Genomic DNA, 20,162 nt, shown 5'->3' on the forward strand with positions numbered 1-20,162 from the left:
GCCGGCGGCCGCGGGCGCGGGTGGGGTGGCGGCGGGGCCCGGGGCCGGGGGGGGGGCGGGGGGCGCAGGGCCGTGCGCCCCCGGGGCGCCCTCCGACCCCCGACCCGTGCGCGCGGCGAGGGCCAGCGCGCAGGCAGGGGGGCGGACGGCAGTTTCCACGGGCGCCGGGTGGTTTGTTTTTTTATCTGTTTGCAAATGTTCAGTGTAATGGTTGGAAACCCAGCCGCGGAGCTGCCGCCGCCCACACGCGGAGCTGCAGTGGCACCGAGCCTCGGCAGGCGAGCCTATCCCCCGCGTCGGCCATTGCACCCGAACCCACGCCAGGGCAGGCTGCACACCTTCCCCGGCGCCCCTCCGCCCCGGCACCCCGGCACCCACCACCCTCCACATACACCATCTTTTTTTTTTTTTTTTTTTTTTTTTTTTTTTTTTTAATTTCCAGCACTCGGTTTTCTCTAGAGAAGCCACAAAGAGAAGCAAGGCAGAGATAGGACGAGCCGGGAGAATGCTCCTGCCTCATCGGAGCCACCGGCTTTCGGGAGAGCGCGGCGGCCCCCACCTGCCTGCGGACTGAGCGCGTGAAGGTGAGAGAGGTCTTTGTGATTTCTTTATGCACCTGGAGGTCTGGGATGCAAGGCCGGATGACGGGACCGTCATCATTGAGCCTTGTCGGTTGCCTCCCGAGTGGTTCTCTCAGGCAAGCGTGATGGATGCTTCCTTCCAAGCACACGTCGTTCTCTCTGACACGAGCCCCCACGCAGGTCCCCGCGAGAGCTTCTGAGCCAGGGGCTTCGGATCCCCCTCCTCCACCTTCCAGCACAGCCTCCCAAGCCCGAGATGTGGAACGAGGTCCGGTCCTGCCTCTGGCTTGACCTGTTGATTTCCACCGGGGGCTGCTGACCCTTCCTCCCTGAAGGGAGCGCCGACCTGTTCTCTTGGGGCTGTATGGAACGGGGCTCCATCCGAGGGGCTTCGGGAAACCTGTTTCCCCGGTGGCTCCGTGCCCAGTCATCAGAAGCAATCAGACCCAGCTGTCCAGCTAATCTGTATGAAATAGGCTTCCTTCCCAGTAGAAATCAACAAAGTTTAAAATAGAAGGGACCGTAATCGGAAACGCAGCTATAGAGTTGTGTGTGTGATGCAACAGGCAGAAACATCCGCATGGAAAATATTAAGTACAAATTACATAGCTCCCAACCATGTGAGCCAGGAAAAGAAATGACTTCCTTGCTTATTAAGCATGTTTGTGGGTCGGAGGGTAGCCAAGTGGGCACATCTCTTCTGGAAGGTTTAAACCTCTCAACAAGAAGGAGAGCCATAAAAGAAGAACAACAAAGATGGAGGGAGAGAAAAGAGGCCATAATCTAACGTACATGCAGAAGAGAAACAGATACAGAAACCTCCGAATTCTGTGCAGTCAGGGGATGAATCAGTTGGAATAGGTCTATTTTTAGTTTCCAAGATCTGCTGTTACATTCTGCCTGGCATTAATTAGTGTCACAGGCATGTTTCATCCACTGGTTTGGAAGGGCCTTCGCATGTCATTCAAACTGGGAGGGGCTGGCCCTCGTGTAGGGGTGCTCTGCGGTCCTACAAGTCTGTCCCTGACACACACGTGTCCAAGATGTTCTGCTCCCTGACCTTGCCCTCTCTGGGTGTATCCGTTAATCTCCTGGCTCCAGCCCTTGGATAGCTGGCCACTGGCCAAGGGAAAATTGTGATTGCTATGCTTTGTTTTTCAAAAAGGAAAGGCTGTACAAGCTGAAATTGGAAAAAAAAAAAGATGTTGGATCATGGTTTGGATAAACAAAAATGGCTTTGGGGGCAACTCTACCACCACGAAGAAGAAGAGTGAGGCCCTCAATCTCCAAACGAGGCTAATTTTGACAAAGTAGATTTCACAACTGAGGAACATATTCCAATGTAATTTAGACAAAGTGTAATATTTTAGCAGGAACTAATTATGGGGCTAGGTTGATCACATGTTGGCTGAAATAGTGTGTGAGGCTAATTACCCTGAGAAAGCCTGTTCGTGTTTCAGAGCCGAGGATGTAAATCTGAAGAGTGGTTTAAATGTAGGAGTTACCATGAGCATGGCACCTTGCCTTCCGAGGTGGCAACAGGACAGCAGCCAGCTTGAGCACAAGCAAGAAGGAGAAGTGGAAGGCAAAGGTAGTCGAGCTGTTGGGACTACTGTTCTATACAGTTGTGACAATTATTAAGTTAGTTAAAAAAGCGTGAATACATTGTGGCCCCTAAAAAGACGTGCCTTTTACTCTCATACGTTATTCACAGTATTATTCTCTTGCTGTCCTAGAGTCTGATTGAGTCACTGCTAATTGTCAGTGCTGTTTCTCAAGAACTATGTATGGTCCTCCTTTAGTTTACAAATCGCTTCTGCTTGGCCCGTCCAAGTCGGGCGCGCGGACAGTCTTCATAGCAGGCTGGGAGAGTTCCCAGGGCCATGGCTGGCCTCTCTGTTGAGTGGAGAACCAGAATGTAGATGAGCACTGGCCAGACTGGTCTTCAGTCCTGAAGAAGCAATGCCACCCCTGAGTTTCTGAACTTCTTGAGAAGAAGGGTCAGAGGGTATGAATAAGCACTAACCTTGGGTCATGCCGTGAGGCCCCACCCATTCCATCCACCCAGACAGCTGATTCAAGGGTCCTGAGCCCACCTGTCTCAGTTATGTGCATCTGACCTCCTCACTACACCATGCTCTTTGAACACTGCTGACCATGTCTTTCACCTGGGCGCCTCTGGCCTGGCACCTCAGCAGGCACAGTTGGATTATTATGGGCTGGGAACACCTGTGTTCAGCCATGGCAAGAGGTCACAGAAGAGGAGCCAGTGAATGGTCTCTCTATTGGTAATGAGGATCTCTGGCCCATATTCGGCCGGCCACGTCTGTGGCCGCAGATGTAGAACATAAGTGCCTGTCTTAGGCGGTGGCCTTCAGACTTTTGCCCTGAGACCTGACCAGAGGCTGCCGTTAGAAAATCAAATGAAATCTTCCTCTGGTGCCCAAAGCCCAGAGAGTTCTTTGTTTTACTTCATGATTCCTTTATGCACAGGGAGGTCTCATATACACGATCAGATGAAGAGATCTTAATCCTTGTGTCCAGTCTCAGCAGTGATCAGAGTCCCAGGTAGAGAAGGGCCTACTTTTGCCTGGCTCTGTTCCGGGGAGAGGCTTTACCTGCATTTCTTTATTCAGTCCTTGCAGTGGCCCTGTGTCTCTGAGGATGGCCTGCTTTCCATCACTGCTTTAAGAAGGAGGAAGCTGAAAGTTTCAAATTTTATTTTTAGTGTTTTATTTAAAAATATGAAAAATTGTCATGGCACTCTATAGTATTTCCATTGATCTGACTGTAAATTAACACTTTCCTCTAAAAAAAAATATCTCGAAAATTGCCACTCCCGTGTGCGGCACATGCTGATTGTAGTGTCACTAGGTGGTACTTCCGTGGCACTCTGCCCATTCTAAAAGAACAGGAAAAGCTCGAGCTCAGCACGTTAGAGGGTCAGACTGCGACATCCTGAGTACAGGGACCATGTTCTCCATGCACATTTCGTGCTCAGGCCTTCTGCATTTGATGGCAAATCCCGTGAAAGATGGGACTCCCTCAGCACTGTCCCTTCCTGCTAAGGTGAACTCCTGAGTGGAAATTAGGTACTGGATCACCTCTGTGTCTGCAGAGGGTCCTCGTCCACTGGCGTGTGGTGGGGAAGTTGGGCAAAGGGCTAGGGGAAGGAGACTTTTATCCCATGGGGGGCAGGTTCTCTCAAGGGAGCTCCCAGAGTAAGAGCCTCCCCCCCAAGCAGCCCCTGCCCACAGGCCCTCCCTCTTCCTCTGCGACCTGCCATGGGCCTCACATCCTGAGAGGAGCCCTAGAAACGGGCCCTGTTGATGCAAACACATGTACCCTTCACCACAGGAAATGTGGCCTCACGTTCACAGTGATAACCACCGGGCTCCTCACAGAGACCAAAGAGGAACAGATTGTAGATTTTTAACTAGATTAGGAAATACATGTCCCTCCCCTCTCTTTTCCCACCTCCCGTCAGCAGTTCTCAGTTCACCTCCCATGTAACCTCTGTTCTCCCTGCCTTCGGGAGCTGGACATTTAGGAAACAAAGTCCATGTTCTCTGGGTGTAGGTAAATGCAGTGAGTGGACAGATAATTAGTAACCTCGAGTCCCAGGTAGGGTTGTCAGATAAAATACAGGACCCCCAGTTAAAATGAAAATTCCAGGGGCCCCTGGGTTGCTCAGTGGATTAAGCCTCTGCCTTCGGCTCAGGTCATGATCCCAGGGTCCTGGGATCGAGCCCCACATCGGGCTTTCTGCTTCGCAAAGAGCCTGCTTCCCACCACCCCCTGCCTGCCTCTCTGTCTACTTGTCATCTCTGTCTGTCAAATAAATCAAAAATCTTAAAGAAAATTCCAGGTGTGCAACAGATGCGTTTTTGGTATGTGTCCCAAATGTTACACAGGCCATGCTTATGCTAACATTTTGTTGAGATTTAACTAGGTGTTCTGCATTTTTACGTATTTGCTGCAACTGGTAGCCACAGCACAGGGAATCCACCATTTGAGGCTCAGAAAACATCTTGGCAGAGTGTTGGACCATCTACTCCACCCAGACTTGCTTTCTGGTTCCAAGAGCAGGAAAGTGGCCAGCTACAGGCACACGCCGACACTTCCTGTGCAGGAAGGCCTTCTCGGGTCGGCCCGGTGGAGGTGTAGGCTGTTATTTGTTGTTCAGGGGAGAAACTGAGGCCCGGGGTGGCTTGCCCAGTGCTCAGAGTCAGCTCTTGGCCCGTCTCACTGCATAGTACTTTCTGGCAGTGGGTGGTAAGCAGCACGAGTGCTGAGAAAAACCAGGCTTTGGAGGAGCGCTAATAACAGGTTAGCTTGGAAGTGCTCTGTGCAGAGATGGGAAGGCTGTGTCAGTGCATGCAAATTATATGCAAATACACCTTGCCCCCTCACAGGCTCACCTATCTGATGGGACCCCCGTAAGCACAGCTCCTGCCAGCCTGGCTTTCCGGTAGGGCAGGTGTACCTGGCTGAGCCCTGTTGGACCCCTGGCGAGGTCCACGTTCCCAGGGTGCACGTGGGCTGGGACAGGAGGTGTGTGTGTGTGCGCGTGAGCAAGTGCATACACACGTGCTCTCTCGGCGTGGCTCAGGATGCGAGGGGGCTGGCGTGGAGGTGGACGTGTGAGGCTGGAGGAGCATGTTGACGTGTGTGTGACTTGCCACCTCGAGCTGTGCACACCTGGCAGGCCGCATGGCTCCTGTCTCCTGGCATGACCTCCCGAGACAGGAGAAAGCCCCTTTCCCTGGGCACCCCCCTGCTGAGGTGGCCGGCCCCAGAGATGACTGATGAGAAGGGTCCCGACGGTGATGCTGCTGTGGACGTTGGCTGAGGCTTGGAGGTCTACCTGTCCTCTGGTGAGCACCTTGTACCTCATTCTCCTGAAGGTGCCTGTGTGGTGATTGTCCCTGCCTGACCGACAGGTGGACACACAGAGGCTCTGGAAGGTAAAGTCGCTTGCCCACAGTGGCCGAGACACCCAGCCGAGCTCAGCCCCGGGTGCCACTGGCTCTCAGGCTCTGCTGCCCGGTCGGGTGAACCTCTGCTTGCTGAATACAAGGCAGTCTCTGGACCTGCGTCCTGCGCATGAACTCTCTGACGGGGGAGCACTGTCTTGAAAAACTCTTTATGGAGATCTGCACCGGTAGAACTGAGGTAGTTTGGGATCGGTGCTGGCAGTGTCGGTGTGGTTGGCCTCAGACGTTGGTGCCGTCTGAACACCTCATGCTGGGCAGTGTTCTCCAAGTTGGGCTCTGAGCGCAGGGGTCCTGATGGGGAGTGCATTGCCTCTTGCTGTCTCTTGTGGGCTGAGCGAGGGGAGCTTGGTTTCAGGGCTACACATGGGTGGTACCGGTAGTCTGGGTCTAAAGGGTGTCTTTGCTGATGCCTGGCTGAGTATTTGGTCAAGTTGCCTCACCTGTGTGAGCCTCCTTTTCCTCACCTGTGAAATGGTGTGCATGAGGGCTGCCTACCTCACACCATGGCTTGGAGGCATGGCTGGTCTCTCGCCCAAGAAGTTTCTGCTGTTATGAGTCATTGCTGGGGCCCCCCCCAGGTGCCACTGGGGTGCAGTAGTATGGAATGTGTCGCTCTCACCTTTGATGGTCCTAGAACTCAGGAAACCAAGCTAAATTCATTACAGTGTGGGGTGGTAAAGATACCCCCCAGAGTGCCACAGAGTATGGCACCGCTTCCAGCTGTGGACCCTGAGGCCATTGTCGGGGAGGCAGCATTTGGATCTACGTTGATGAGCAGTAAGTTGTGGGAGCGCCAGGCTGAGGGAGGTGTGTGAGCAGGAGTGCGGGGTGGGGGCTGGTCTGAGCTGTCCAGTTTGAGTGGATGATTTGTCCGTTGACTCACTTGTGCAGGGCAACAGCCTTGCAACTGGTGACAAAGCAGAAGGGTCCCGGCCTGTGGGGTTTGTGTCATTTAGCATGTGATGTTTTGCTATAACTGTGCTGAACGCGGTGTTCTGGCTTGGTTAGGGAGCGGGCATCCCAGCAGCCCCTGCCCCCCACCCCCACCCCAAGGAGCCGGGAACTGGCTGAGAGCTGAAGGGTTAGCAGGGGCAGTGACATGGGCTGGACTGTGAGGGGCTGCGTGGCCAGCAGGGCTGGGACGCAGAGGTCAGATGAGAGGCTCGGGGAGGAGCTAGGGAGGTGGTGGAGGCCGGTGCCTGTGGATCATGAAGGCAGAGCCGATCGCTGAAGTTTCGAGAACAGTGGGCACTAAGGGCTTGTCACCAGTGTGAGGTGGTGGATGTAACTGTGTTTGGGAACCATCCCTCTGGCTGTGGCTTGTCGGGGTGTGGATCTGTCAGAAGCCAGGGTGAAGGTAGGGAATGGCTTTCACCGACTGAAGCCAGTCTGACCCAAATCCTGCTTGGCCACCATTGTCATCCCCAACCTGCTGAGCGGCTCACAGCTTGCCCCGGGAGCAGCGTGTCATGCAGACCCTGTTCCTGAGTCCCCCCTCCCCTGGCCTCCCCACCACCTTCCTGGGGAGAACACGTGTGTTGGCTGCTAGCCCACACACTCTCAGTTCTTCCCCTTGGAGCCAAATTCTGTGCAGTCGGATCCAAGGAGAACAGGAAGGAGCCCACAAGATATCAAGCATGCTCCAGACCCGCTGCCGACTCTGGAGGAGGTCAGGGCGGATTTCTGTGTGGCGCTCCTCGCCGGGCCGGGCACGTCTGCAAGGGCTGGACTTCCCAGGGAGCAGAAGGCTTGGCAGGAGGAGCGGATTGCTCCACTGAGAGAGGCCCCCAAGGTGAAGAGCTTAATTGTGCTGGATGCGACCCAGACAGCTTGGGTCTCCCAAGGGCCAAGACCTGATCGGGAGACTGGACGGACATGTTTGGTGGTCCCAAGGGCCCACCAGCATGCCCCGTGAAGGGCAAGTCAGAGGTGGGGTGTCCCTGCAGAGGGATGGGGACTCTGTGGGAAGATGCCTGGGCCAGCGCAGCCTCAGAGAGGGATGTCCTGCCCTGCTGCTTCGTGCTGCAGCGAGCTCCTTTGAAAAAGCCACGGGCCGCACCGGGTCTCCCCTCACAGCTGGGGGGGTCTTGCTCAACAGTTGCTTACCAAACACCTACTTGGGGGCTAGGCTGACAGAGTTAAACTCTTGTCCCTGTTGTCGAGGAATGCGTCATCTCATGAGAGAGAGTGATGTGTAAACTGATCATGATAGCACGCCATGCTGAGTGTGCAAGGAAGGACGTGCCCGCTGCCATGGGACCCTGGAGGGGTGGGGGTCCCCGCAGCCTGAGCCAGTTGGGTCACGTCTCATAGAGGAAGGAACATTTGAATAGCCTGGACCCATTCTTCCCACTCAGGGATAGGGAAACAGGTGTCCAGCGTGGAGACTTCTTTAAAGATGCACACACGCATAGTCACACCTCTTGCTTGATCCCACAGGATGCACGGCTGATGCCTTTAGAGTGGACACTTGTGTGGTCTCTTGTCAGAGCAATTCCATGAGCATCAGGTCCGGGGCAGAAAACAGTAAATGATTGGATAGTGCATGCTTCTTTGTTTGGATTTTTTCAGCCCCGGGAGGTCGAACCATGACCCACAGCAGCACTTGTAAAATGTCTTCTTTCTTTTCCCATTTACTTTCTCTCATGTGGAGTCTATGGAAAATTCCTACCTTTGTTCTGACCCTGCTGTTTCTGTCAGTTGCTCTCTCAAGCTCCACACCTTGTCTGATGCTTCTTAAGAGTACAGTTTCTCCTGTGGCCTAAAAAGCTCTGCATCGTCAGTCGTCTGCCCGCCCTGTCGCCTGACTCCCAGTGCTCTCCTCTTTGCTGTTGCCCTGCATGCCCTTAGCTTTCTGCTGGTCTTAACCTGCTAAGGGGGTGCTTGCCCCGGGGCCTCCCTCTGTCTGGAACCCAGTGCCCTCATGTTTCCTCATGGCTGAATCCTCCTTCTGTTTCGGGCCCCTTCCCAGGCGTGTTCCTCCTTCCCTTTCCCTCACTCCTCGTCAAACCACTCCTCGTCAAAGTTTTCTGCTGTCATCACACTCATTTCTGTCTGAGCTTACTCCGCTCATTGATGTGTTTTCGTAGTTATGATGATGTCTCTCACTAGAATGACAGCCTCGTGAGGGCAAGGACTTTGTCTGTCTTATTCTTCCTGATGCTTTGACCTAGAGTTTGGAACCTGGTTGGTACTCAAGCAGCATTTGGTGAATGTGTACCTATTGAATGCAAGTTCCCAGACATCTGGGAGGGGTAATGTCTTCTTTTTTCATTGCTTTTTCCGGGGTTAGTGTCTGCCTATTTGGACATTGTCCTTAATTTCTTTCAATTATCTTGATTATGTATCACATGAAAGAGTAAAGAGTTGTTTAGTGAAGACAGAATCCTCTCAAGCCAGTGGGAAGTGAAGGGACAGCCTGGACCAAGCAGGTTAGGAAAACAGGCATACCTGGATGTGTGTCTGCAGCCACATGTATGTGCGGGTAACACGATGACAAAAAATAGTGGCAGCCGTCGTTTGGTGTTGCGGGGAATGGCGTGGGCTCTGGTGAGAGGTGGGTTCTGGTCCCCCTTCTGTGATCTTTACAATGTGGAGGTGGCTGATTGGTTTTAGCTCAAGTACAGAATCTCACTGGGGATGTTTCCTAGAGGTCCAGATAAAGAGGCTTCCGATGCCTAGCTCTGTGGGGAAGAGTGCTGTGACCAAGTAGCCGTGGGTGCCAGGAGGGGCGGGGACATGTGTACCTGCACTTGACATTGCTGGGTTACATGGTCCTTGGAGCAGCTTTCTCTCTAAATTCCAGGCAGTGCTCATCCACTGGGAATGCTAAGAGATGTGTTGGGGACCCTGAGTGAAGGGGCAAAGTCTCCCACATCAGGAGACTTCATCTGCGGAGGCTGATCTTGAGAGATGTGCTGAGAAAGCTCTCCTGGGGGTAGGGAGTGATGGGCAGTCTGAGGAAGGTATGGATGAGCTGTGTGTTTTCCCTGCTGCTCAGCCAAAGCCCCTGAAATTCCCAGCACCTAAGTGCAACTCCTGCTGGGGGCTGGAGGTCTCTGTGCTGCTGGAAGCATGCTTTTGAGGTCACGCCAGCTCTTTCCTCTGGTTGTGGATGGGACTCTGGATTTTGGCTTTGGAGGGAAATTGGGTGGCTTACAACTCGAGCCTTACTTCCTTCCAAAAATGCTTCGGGGGAACTTACAGTAAGAACACACCCAGAGGCTAGGACAGTGGGAAATAAAGCCAGAACATGAGATCAGAGGCCCCCAAAAGGAAGAGAAGACCGAATCTCCAGGAAGGTCCAGGGTCTCTCAGGCCAGGCCTTGGATTCGAGGAATAATCATCATTTGGTTTCATAAGGACAAAAGGATTCTTGGCTTGGAAAGGCAGCTGGCAGAGGCTAATATACAAATCTGTGTTTTAATCTGTTTATTGAAATGTTTAAACATATTGTTTTTGTGAATACATGCAAAAGACACTGATTGACCAGTCTCCCAAGTGGTGGGGTGTGGTGGGGTCTTAACCCTGCCATTTTGTTCCCCATCTGGACCTTTAAAAAAAGTAAAAATAAAAAATAAAGTCCTTACATAAGGAACTTTTTGAAGTGTTGGGGGGTAGAGAAACCAGTTTTTCTTGTTACAGCTGATATGTAAGGGTTTTCTTTCTGCTCTAAAAAATTAATCTACAAAAACAGTGGGTGACGCCAGCAAGATCACTTCAGGTGCTGGAAATGATTTCATTTATACACTCTGTGATTAAAAGTCTGATAGCCGAGTGCTCAAGAGCCATATCACATCTTCCTAAACAGGGATACAGCTTGTAGGAACAAACGCCCTGCCTTTCCGTCGCTTTTCGTCTGTCACTCAGGCAGCCAGGGGCGATGGTCTGGGGAAATGAGTGGCAGCTGGCAATTACGGCAGGAGAACATCGGGTGTAATGGGCGCTGTGAGGCTTTGTACCTTTCCCCGCCACCGCAGTCACAGCCGGTGCGAGGTGGGAGTCAGCCTGATGGAGCCCTCTGCATCAGCGTGATGGGAGCTGTTCCGGAACGGGTCAGGGAAGGGAGGCATTTATTCCCAAATAGCCTCCGCTGCATCAGGACAGTTTGGGGGAAGCTGGCATGTGAGTCACAAGGACATCATCTGAGAGATGTTCCGCCTGGTATCTTTCAAAAGACTCTTTTTAAAAAAGCATAATGCTTAGGGAGTTATTTTAATGGACATAACAAAAATAATTTGAGGCCCACGTCCATTAGTATTATTACAGTAATGATACTGTTTGGGACACATTAAGTGGTGGTAAAAGCAAGTCAGTTTGAAGAAATCTGTCGTAACTATAAATAAAGGTGCCACACAGCTTGGTGCTGAGGGACGCTGTGGTCCAGCCCCTTCCCGTCACAACCCCCCTGAAGGGAAGGGCGTTGGTCCACGTCCCCCAGAAAGCCAGTCACAAAGTCCTGGCCAGGGCTGGGATGCGGCCCCCAGCCCAGCGCCCCTTCCACAGTCCCACAGCGCCTCTCTCCTCTGCGGAAGGAAGGAAGGAGGTGGGGGAGAGGGAAACTCTCGGTGGGAATCAAGTTTCCATTTCAATTATTCAGCTGATCCTTGACCCCCATTACCATGGATAATCAAAAACTGGCTGGATGCATCATGTTTTAAATAAAAACATTGTTTAAGTGGCCCCAAGGACGTGCAGACAGATAATTGCATGGGGGCACTCGCGCAATTACCCTTCGGGGGGGGCCCTTTTCTATCTGCACAGAAATGAGAACAGCAGCCGTCAGCACGAGGTCGCACATCTGTGGAGTGCTCCTTTCTGAAGGGCTCGACAGGTACACCTCATTTCCCAGCCCACATGGATTGTGATTACAAACCGCTTCTGACAGTGAGGACAGCGTGTGGAGGATGTGGAGGGGAGCTGAACCCCGAGACTACTGGGCTTGAATGCAAATCCGAGTATGCATGTCCCCAAGGCAACTCGTTGTAGAGCCCAGAGCTGGCTGTCCCACCGCCCCCTACCCCCTGGAGAGGCCAGCCTCTGGTTTCCACGTCAAGCAGGTCCCGCCTGGTTTGTATGTTTTTGTAAGGAAGGCTCTTGGTGCAAGGTCTGGGCTTGTCCCAGGGAGCAAGGGTTTTGATAGGGCTCGTCCTTCAGCAGACGCTGCTTGAGGGCTGCCTCTGCCATGTGGGCTGTGCAGCTGGGCATGTGCAAGGGCCTGGCAGAGAGGAAGTGCTGGCGACACACGGGGCACGCGGCCCAAGAAGGGCAGCATGCGCAGAACAGGAGATGGGCTGTGTGTGTCCATCTTGGGAGAGTCTGCAGAGAAGAAGGGTTGGTATTTGTCTTGCTTGGCTTTGTGTGGCCTCGGTTCTTCATGTACTGGCTTCAGACAAACAAATGCTCATTTATTTGGTCCATACTTTTGGGACTGTGACACGGTGCTAGGTAGGCACTGTTCAGTGTCCATTCAGTGCTTGGCAGAGGGCCAGCGGAGGTGGGGCAGGGAAAGGCAGGTGGCACGTGTTGAGATAGAAGGGCAGCACTGGAGGACCAGTCTGGCAGCTGCTCTTGACTTGACCCAGGCAGCAGTGGGAATGACTTCTTTGTGCCCTGCTTGCCGGTGAGGCTGGGCGAGTCCCCAAGCAGTCTGAGGTGGCGGGGCAGGGGGCGGGGAAGGCGACTACAGCCAGTGCCTCTCCCTTCTTCTTTCAGCTGTGGGATGGCACACTCGGGGACTGGGGAAGGTACTGAAACCAAACCCCAGAGGCAGGGGGGCATTCTGCTTCTAGCTGCGGGTTCTCAGTAGGAATGTGTGTGTGTGATTCTTCCTGCCTGGGCTCAATGGGACCCCCGGGGTGTCTGGTGTCTCTCCTGGTTCTGTTGCTGCTGCTGCTGCTTGTTGGCTGCCAAGCTAGCGTTGTCCCAAGAACAGTCCTGGAAGACTGTGGTGTTGCCAGATAAAACTTGCTCCTGGCAAAGGAGTGATCTTTTCTGTTTGTTTCCTTGGGGGTAAAACGCTGGGGAGAGCAAGTTCACCATTCTTTGGAAATTACGTTTCTTTTCTTTTTTTGGTGACTATTGTCAATGCCAAGCTCACCGGCTGTCTACACCCACTCTGGAGAGTTGGGTCATTCTGCTCAAGAACTCGACCCAGGAGTGATTATTGTTACATTGCGGTAGGAATTGCACACAATGAAACCCATCCCCTGAAAGTGTGCAGTTGAGTGGTTTTTAATATATTCACACAGTTGTGCAGTCACCACTATGATCTAGTTCCAGAACATTTTCAGCACCCCCAAATAAACCTTGAACCCATTAGCAGCCCTTCCCCCAACTCTCCCCGCCCATGGCGACCGCAAATCCACTTTCTGCCCTGTGGGGTTGTCTGTTCTGGACACTTACTAGAGATGGAAGGCCACAACATGAGTCCTTGTGTGTCTGACTTCTCTCACTTAGTGTGACGTTTTCAAGGGTTGTCTGTGTGATAGCAGGGGTCAGGACTTCATTTCCTTTCTGTTGCCTAATGATGGTCTGTCCATCGTATGGATGTTTGGATGTTTATCTGTTCATTGTTGACATACTTATTTTCGATCAACTCCAAAAGGTGGTTTTTTTTCCTATTACTGTTTTTAATCAATGTTTTAGCTCTTGTACAGGAAAATTTGTTAATTTATCTTAATGAGGAGTGTAACTTTGGAGAAAAAAGGCAAATCAAAGTCCTTTTAGGACATAGAGACGAATTTGTTCTTGAGGACCTTCTTGGCTAAGCCTAGGGATACATCTGAGTCAGGCCCCTCAGAGAATGGGGGGGCAGTGCCCCAGGGACCCTCACCCCTTTCTGCTTTGGTCCCTCCTTTCCAAAGCACTCAAGCTGCTAGGGCTCTACCTCATGGCTGGCAAGGCCCTTGTCTTCACCATGATGTCTTGTTGACTCGTGCTGGCTTGTGTTTCCAATATCCCCCATGCCCCTGTCGTCCAGTTGCCTGTGGCCCGCTCCCTGTTGGGGCAGTGGAACATGTGAAAGTCTTTGGCCTTCATGAACTTTCCGGCCTTCCCAGCTTGCCTCTTGCTGCCACTCCTGCCCATCAAACTCCTCCACATGTGGCAGTACCCAGCTCATTTCCTCCAGGAGCTTCCAGGCTCCTGAAACCTTCTTCCTCTGGGCTCTGGCAGAGTTTTGTTTGTATGTCTGTTGTGGCCAGGGTGTTTCTGACAATATTTAACGACAGAAGAGGTACAGGCCCCAATAAACCAGACCAGACTAGTCAGAGCCAGGCAGGTATTTACTCCTGGCTGCTGGGTTCGGGAGATATCGGGGCCCGAGTTGGGGGTTTGGGGGAGGGGAGGGGACACTGAGGTGTGGCTGTACCACACATGCCAACTGGGTTCCATCTCGCTCACACGGACTGGTCGAATCAGAGCTGGTTCTGCATCAGTCACTTTCCTGTCTTCAGCTGCGCGCTCCCTGTGGCCTCTGGAGCCAGTGAGGTGCCTGCTTCCTAATGCCAGGAGGCGGGGGGTGGAAGCCACATTGATCTGCACCATTTGGTTCTTCCAAAGCCCAGATCACTCAGCCAGATGAAATCCGCCCCCAAACCCAACCTAGCTGAACACGAGTCTTAGATACTTGACCAGCTGGGCATGACTGATGGCAAAGTGGGGCGAGGAAGCTTCAGTCTCCCAGTGAGAATTGCTGCATTCAGAGCAACGGGACGCCAGCCTACAGGAGGGCACATGCCCCAGTGCACCTGTCCAGAGCACATCTGGCCAGCCTGGTCCCTCTCTTGAGTGCACTTCTTTCCAGCAGCGTGCCCATTTTGCTCTCGGCCTCCACCTCTTGGAACAGCTGTGTTTTTCATCCTCTATCGCTGTCATGTTTGCTCCTTTCAAAGTTGTGGGGAGAGAGGAGGACTCAGCATGGGTGCACAGCTTAAGGGATGCCCAAAATGCAGTCACTGGGATCATAGTTCACCGCACTGTGTCACAAGTAAAAATGAACGCAGACAGTTCCAGGTTGAACAAAATATCAAGTTGTAAGTGGAGACAGCACCGCAGAGATCCTTGTGAGGTCTCCCGCCATCGTCACCTGCAGTGGAAATGCTCATTCTCGGCCCTTGGGAAGCTCCAGGTGTGCATGTGGAGGCTGTGCAGTTGCTTTTTCCAACCCCACAGCCAGGAGGAGGACCACACTGGCTCTGCTTCTTACCAACCTGCCCGGAAAAATCTCCCCTGTGATGCATGGGACCACACACCCTCATTTCCAGGGGGCAGCCTCTGTTTATGGGTTGTTAGATCAATAATCACAATTACTAGATATGAGCTGTGGCTTTGTTTTTTTTTTCCCCCATCTGTGTCGGTCTCTTCCTGTTTTCTAAGGGCTGCTACTGTGACATTAAGTAATGTATAGAAAATCAGGTACTTCCTATTTCAGAGCCAGCCCGGGTTTCGTCTCTGGTTGAGTCTCCTCCATGCTGCTCAGAATGGTGCTTTTCTAGTTCAACATGGAGTTGACTCAAAGGCCAAGCAATGGGGAAGCCATCCTCTTTTGTTTTATTTTCTAAGATGCAGGGAACATCTCCCTATGCTTTGAGATTCTGCCTGTGGAGTTGGGATGGTGGAAGATGCCTCAGACACCTTCTCGGGGAGGAGTCGCAGACTCCCTACACAGAGGAGCAGAAGGGCGCATGAGCCCCCTCATCCTGAGGGAGGGGGGCAGCCCACAGGTTTCTTCGGGAACTATGGCTGTCTTCTCAGTTTCTGGCCAGGTCATTTGTATTTGAGTTGGAGCATCATTGACTGAAAATCATCAAGCTTCATAAAGGTATGTAACATGTCCCCTGAGATAAGCATGTAGAAGATGTCAGTTTAAAAAAAAAACAAGCTTTCTTTAAGCCTGTGTTCTTAATGATATATTTATCTTTAAGCATGCAGTTGAAAAGAAATATCGCATAAAACTGGGTCTGACCCAGTTCAGTTATTCTCTTGTGTGCTTAACAGCACTGTTGCTTTTGTCAAAATATTTACTGCACTTCATAATGGCTGTCAGAAACCAGGTCTACAATCCACGTTTGACTAAACATGAAAACAAGCTATAGGAAATCTGTGGCTTTGTAAGCAGTTTTTTCTAGTGATAGACCTAATTAAAATGAAGGTGTGAATTGTTTAGAAATACTAGTTATGTTAGCCTGAGAGTGTGCAAAACTAAATGTACAGTAGATTCTAAAAAGCTATTTGATACAGAGCCTATTTATAGTGCTTCTGCTGATCACCCAAGGGTAGCATTTTTCAATGAGATTTACAAGGGACCATGGACCCTGGTCCACGTATTTACACACATACTTGGCTTCCCAGTGTCCAAAATAGCTGAGAGCTGCAGGGTCTGTCAGATAAGCCATGGAGCCGTGCTCTGAGAGGTAACATGCCTCTCTGTTCCCGTAGCAAATCTTTCTGTGAGAATGAAACCAGAGATGTTATCTGCCAAAATGCAGCGAGGGACAGGATGCGAGCTAGAAAAATGATAGCGTCGGCTGGCTGGGAAAAGCAGAATCAACGTCAGGGCCAGTTTAAAATAATGTGCCTAATTCTACTGCCCCAGATAAGAGCAGGCATTTTGGACCACAAGGCTAATGTCAGTTCGAGGGAGCGTGGAGGTTCTGCAGCCATCTTGGGGACTGTGGGAAGATCCTGAGGACACAAAGGATGAAGACGGGCTTCCTCAGTTGCACTTCAGCTGAGAAATTGAGGGAGGGTTGTGGTCACGGAGGAGGGGGCCCATGTGATCCGGGTCATCCAGAAGAACCTAAATGATCACTGCGGGGTGGCCTGTGGGAAATGAGGCCACGACAAAAGGCAAATGGATACCGGCCAGAGACTTCTTTCCTTGTAGAAATTGTGAACATGTATGCAGAGAACCGAGCTTGCAGAAGGGAGCTGGGGGAGTTCTGTTTGATTAAGAGGGAAGATCCCAACACGTGGGGCACCTGCTCTGCACACACCAATCACATCCACTCTGTTTCCAGTTCTTTGAAAAAGTGGACATGAGCCCCCCTCCTCATATCCGAAGTGCTCGGTGCGGAGCAGTTGGGTGGCTTAGTCAAAGTCACAGAGCTTGTCAGGGGCAGCAGACTCGAAGACAGCGGTTGTCTCTGGAGTCTGGGAATTCCAGCACCCACGCGGCCCTTCAGGGTGTGGTGCTGTGATGGTGGCTGAGTGGCCCTGGGATGACCGCACTGGGGGGGAGTTTCTGCAGGGCTCGATTGGGGCATTGGGAGGTAGCCTTTTTTCTGCTTTGGCTGGCAACCAAGTGAGCGTGGCCTTTGCAGACCTTCATTGCTTTAGCTGTGGTTTCATGATGACCACTCGGTAGTCATAGCCATGGCCGAGCTTTCCTTATATGGTGGTGATGTCCTGTGGGCTTCGAACATAGGAATACATAAGGAAAAGGGGTTGGTACAAAGAAGACCATGTCAAGGAAAATGATGCCCATTGAGGCCGTTTCTCTAAGGGGAGCCTTGTGGAACTCCAGGCTAGGGACATGGTTTTAGTTTAGGGAAACTATGGGCGCTGCATTAAATCCATTGATTCACACACTGGCAGGGTGGTTCCTATTTCAGTTATTTATTTATTTACTGTTTATTATTTTAATAAATCAGTAAAATTTTGTTTTACGATAATTGTAGATTTGCATGTGGTTGTAAGAAATATTCAGAAAGATCCCTTGTAGCTTTTATCCAGTCCCCCCTCCCCCACCCGTGGTAACGTTTTGCAGATCACAATTAGGATATTGACGTTGGGAAGGTCAAACTGCAGATCATTTCCATCATCAGAAGTGTCCCTCCCTCATGGTCTCGCTCACTTTTCTCCTGCCCTCCTCCTCCTAACTCCTAGTAACCACCAGTGTATCCTCCAGTTCTAGAATTTGTCACTTCAGGAATGTTATATGGGTAGGACCACACAGCGTGTAGTCTTTAGGATTAACTTTCCTTGCGCAGCATAATTCTCTGGAAAGTCATCCCAGTTCTACGTATTAGTAATTTAGCCCTTCTTCCCCCCCCCCCCGAGTTTAGCCCTTCTTATTGCCAATTAGTGTTCTATGATGTGGATGTACCACAGTTGGTTTAAACATTGGTCTGTTGAAGGACATCTGGGCTGATTCTAGGTTTTGGTTCTTAAAAAGCTGCTAAGAACATTTGTGTACAGGCTTTTGTGTGGACGGAACCTATCCTTTCTCTGGGGTAAATGCCCAGAAGTGCAGTCCCTGGATTGAGCGGTAGTTGTATCTTTAATTTTTTTTTTTTTTTGAAACTGCCCAGTTCTTTTCCAGAATGACTGTACTTTTCCAGACTCACACCACCAATGTGTCTGGTGAATGCACATCCGCCCCTGTGTCTGGTGGTGTCACTGTGCTTTGTTTTTGCCATTCTGATAGGTGTGCAGTGATACCTCACTATGGTTTTAGTTGGCATTTCCCTGATGGCTGACAGTGTTGAGCATCTCAGGAGCCCGTGAGTCTGCAGGACTCTATTCACTGTCTTCTGAATAGGGGCTTTCACACAGCAGTGATTTTTCATCTTTAGCTCAGGTCTGAAAACATTTTTTTTCTTTTTTTTTTTTTTTAGACAGAAAGAACACAAACAGGAGGAGGGACAGAGAGAGAGGAAGAAGCAGACTCCCTGCTCTGCAGGGAGTCTGATGTGGGGTCTGATCCCAGGACTCTGGTATCATGACCCAAACCGAAGGCAGACACTTAACCAACGGAGCCACCCAGGGGCCCCTGAAAACTCTCTCCTGTGCCCTAGAGCCTGAAGATTTTCTCCAGTGTTTTTTCCTAGAGCTTTCTGGTTTTACATTTTATATTCAAGCCCGTTTCACATTTTGAGTTAATTTTTGTCTACAAAAGGGGTGAGGTTGAGGCTGAGTTTATTTTTTGTACCTATACATGTCCGTTGTTGAAAAAGTTACATACTCCCTCCGCTGAATTGCCTTTGAACATTTGTTCACAATCAGTTGGGTATGTTCATGTGGGTCTAATTCTGTTTTTTTAAGAAAATTCTGTTCTGTTGATCTGCGTGTCTGTTTCTTTGCGAATACAGCACAGTCTTGGTTCTGTGGCTGTGTAATACATTTTCTTTCTTTTTTTTTTTTTAAGAAAAATTTTTAAAAGATTTTATTCATTTATCTGAGAGAGAATGAGTGAGAGGGAGCATGAGAGAGAAGAAGGTCAGAGGGAGAAGCCGACTCCCCAAGGAGCTGGGAGCCTGATGCGGGACTTGATCCTGGAAGTCTGGGATCACTACCTAAGCCCAAGGCTCAACCAATGGAGCCATGCAGGCGCCATGTGTAATCCATTTTCAAATCATGTAGACTGATTTGATCATTTCCGTTTTATTATCCATTTTCAAAACTGAGTTATTCCAGTTCTTTTACCTTTCTATATAAATTTTAGAATAGTCTTGTCTATGCCCATAAAAAGTCTTACTGGGATTTTGATAGGAACGGACTTGAGCCTGCATGTCAGTCTGGTGAGAACGAACATCTTCACTAAGGTCAGTTTTCCACTCTGTGGACACAGTGCCTCCTTCTGCATTTACACCTTCTTGCAGTTCTTCCGTTAGTGCCGCGTACTTTTCAGCAGATAGGTCCTGCACAGGTTTCATTAGATGTATTCCTAAGTATTTCTATTTTTGAGTGATTTTAAGTGGCATTGTATTTTAAGCTTTGGCTTCCAGTTCGTTAGTTATGAAAGTAGAATTAACTTTTATATGTTGAACTTGTATCATGTGACTTTGATGAATTTATTAGTTCTAGGAATTTTTTTTTTTGTAGATTTCTTGAAATTTTCTACATAGACAATCACGTCATCTGCAAAAAGGGGCAGTTTTGTTTCTTCCTTTCCTATGCATAGGTCTTTGATTCCCTTTCTTGCTTTATCGTACTGGCTGGAACTTCCAGTACTGTGTTGAATGAGAGTGATTAGAGAGACGTCTTTGTTTTGTTCCTGATCTTAAGGAGAAAGTATTTCAGCTTTTTGCCATTAAGTGTAGTATCAGCTATAGATTTTTTTTTAAGATTTTATTTATTTGACAGACGGAGATCACTAGTAGGCAGAGAAGCAGGCAGAGAGAGGGGGGGAAGCAGGCTCCCTGCTGAGCAGAAAGCGCGATGCAGGTCTGGATCCCAGGACCCCGGGATCACTACCCGAGCTGAAGGCCCCCACTGAGCCACCTAGGCACCCCTCAGCTATAGATGTTTTGTAGATGCTCCTCATCACGTTGAGAAACTTTCCCTCTATTTTCTGTGTTCTGAGAGATTTTATCACGTGTAGGTTTTGACTTGCACTGAAAGCTTTTTCTACATCAGTTGGTGTGATCATATGATTTTCCTCCTTTACTGTGTTAATGTGGTGGATCCCATTAGTACATCCTTGGAACTCTTGGCCGTGAAGAACTATACTGTAGAGTCTGTTAATATTTTTGTGAAGGACTCTGCCTCGGTATCCATGCAGGATGTTGCTCTGTAGTTTTCTGTTTTGTGCTGTTGCTTTGGTGTCAGGATAACGTGTAGATTCATAAAATTAGTTAGG

The 20,162-nt window shown here is 50.5% G+C and overlaps 1 protein-coding gene across 13 annotated transcripts in view; it reads left to right on the plus strand.

The window, feature by feature from the left end:
• The first annotated feature begins 437 nt into the window (after nucleotides 1–437).
• The window catches only part of ZNF831 (zinc finger protein 831), a 109,899-nt gene continuing 90,174 nt past the window's right edge, over nucleotides 438–20,162 (plus strand). For 12 of the 13 annotated variants that reach the window (XR_006603865.1, XR_200013.3, XR_001180741.2 and 9 more), the window contains exon 1: nucleotides 15,017–15,401. The gene's annotated coding sequence lies outside the window, so the exon portion shown is untranslated. Of the gene's footprint in view, nucleotides 585–15,016; nucleotides 15,402–20,162 lie in introns of those variants that run through there. The other variant, XM_004759951.3, reaches the window with a different exon arrangement.

This window comes from Mustela putorius, unplaced genomic scaffold (genome assembly GCF_011764305.1).
Source record: "Mustela putorius furo isolate JIRA1106 unplaced genomic scaffold, ASM1176430v1.1 tig00003972_pilon_pilon_pilon, whole genome shotgun sequence".
Classification (NCBI taxonomy): domain Eukaryota; kingdom Metazoa; phylum Chordata; class Mammalia; order Carnivora; family Mustelidae; genus Mustela; species Mustela putorius.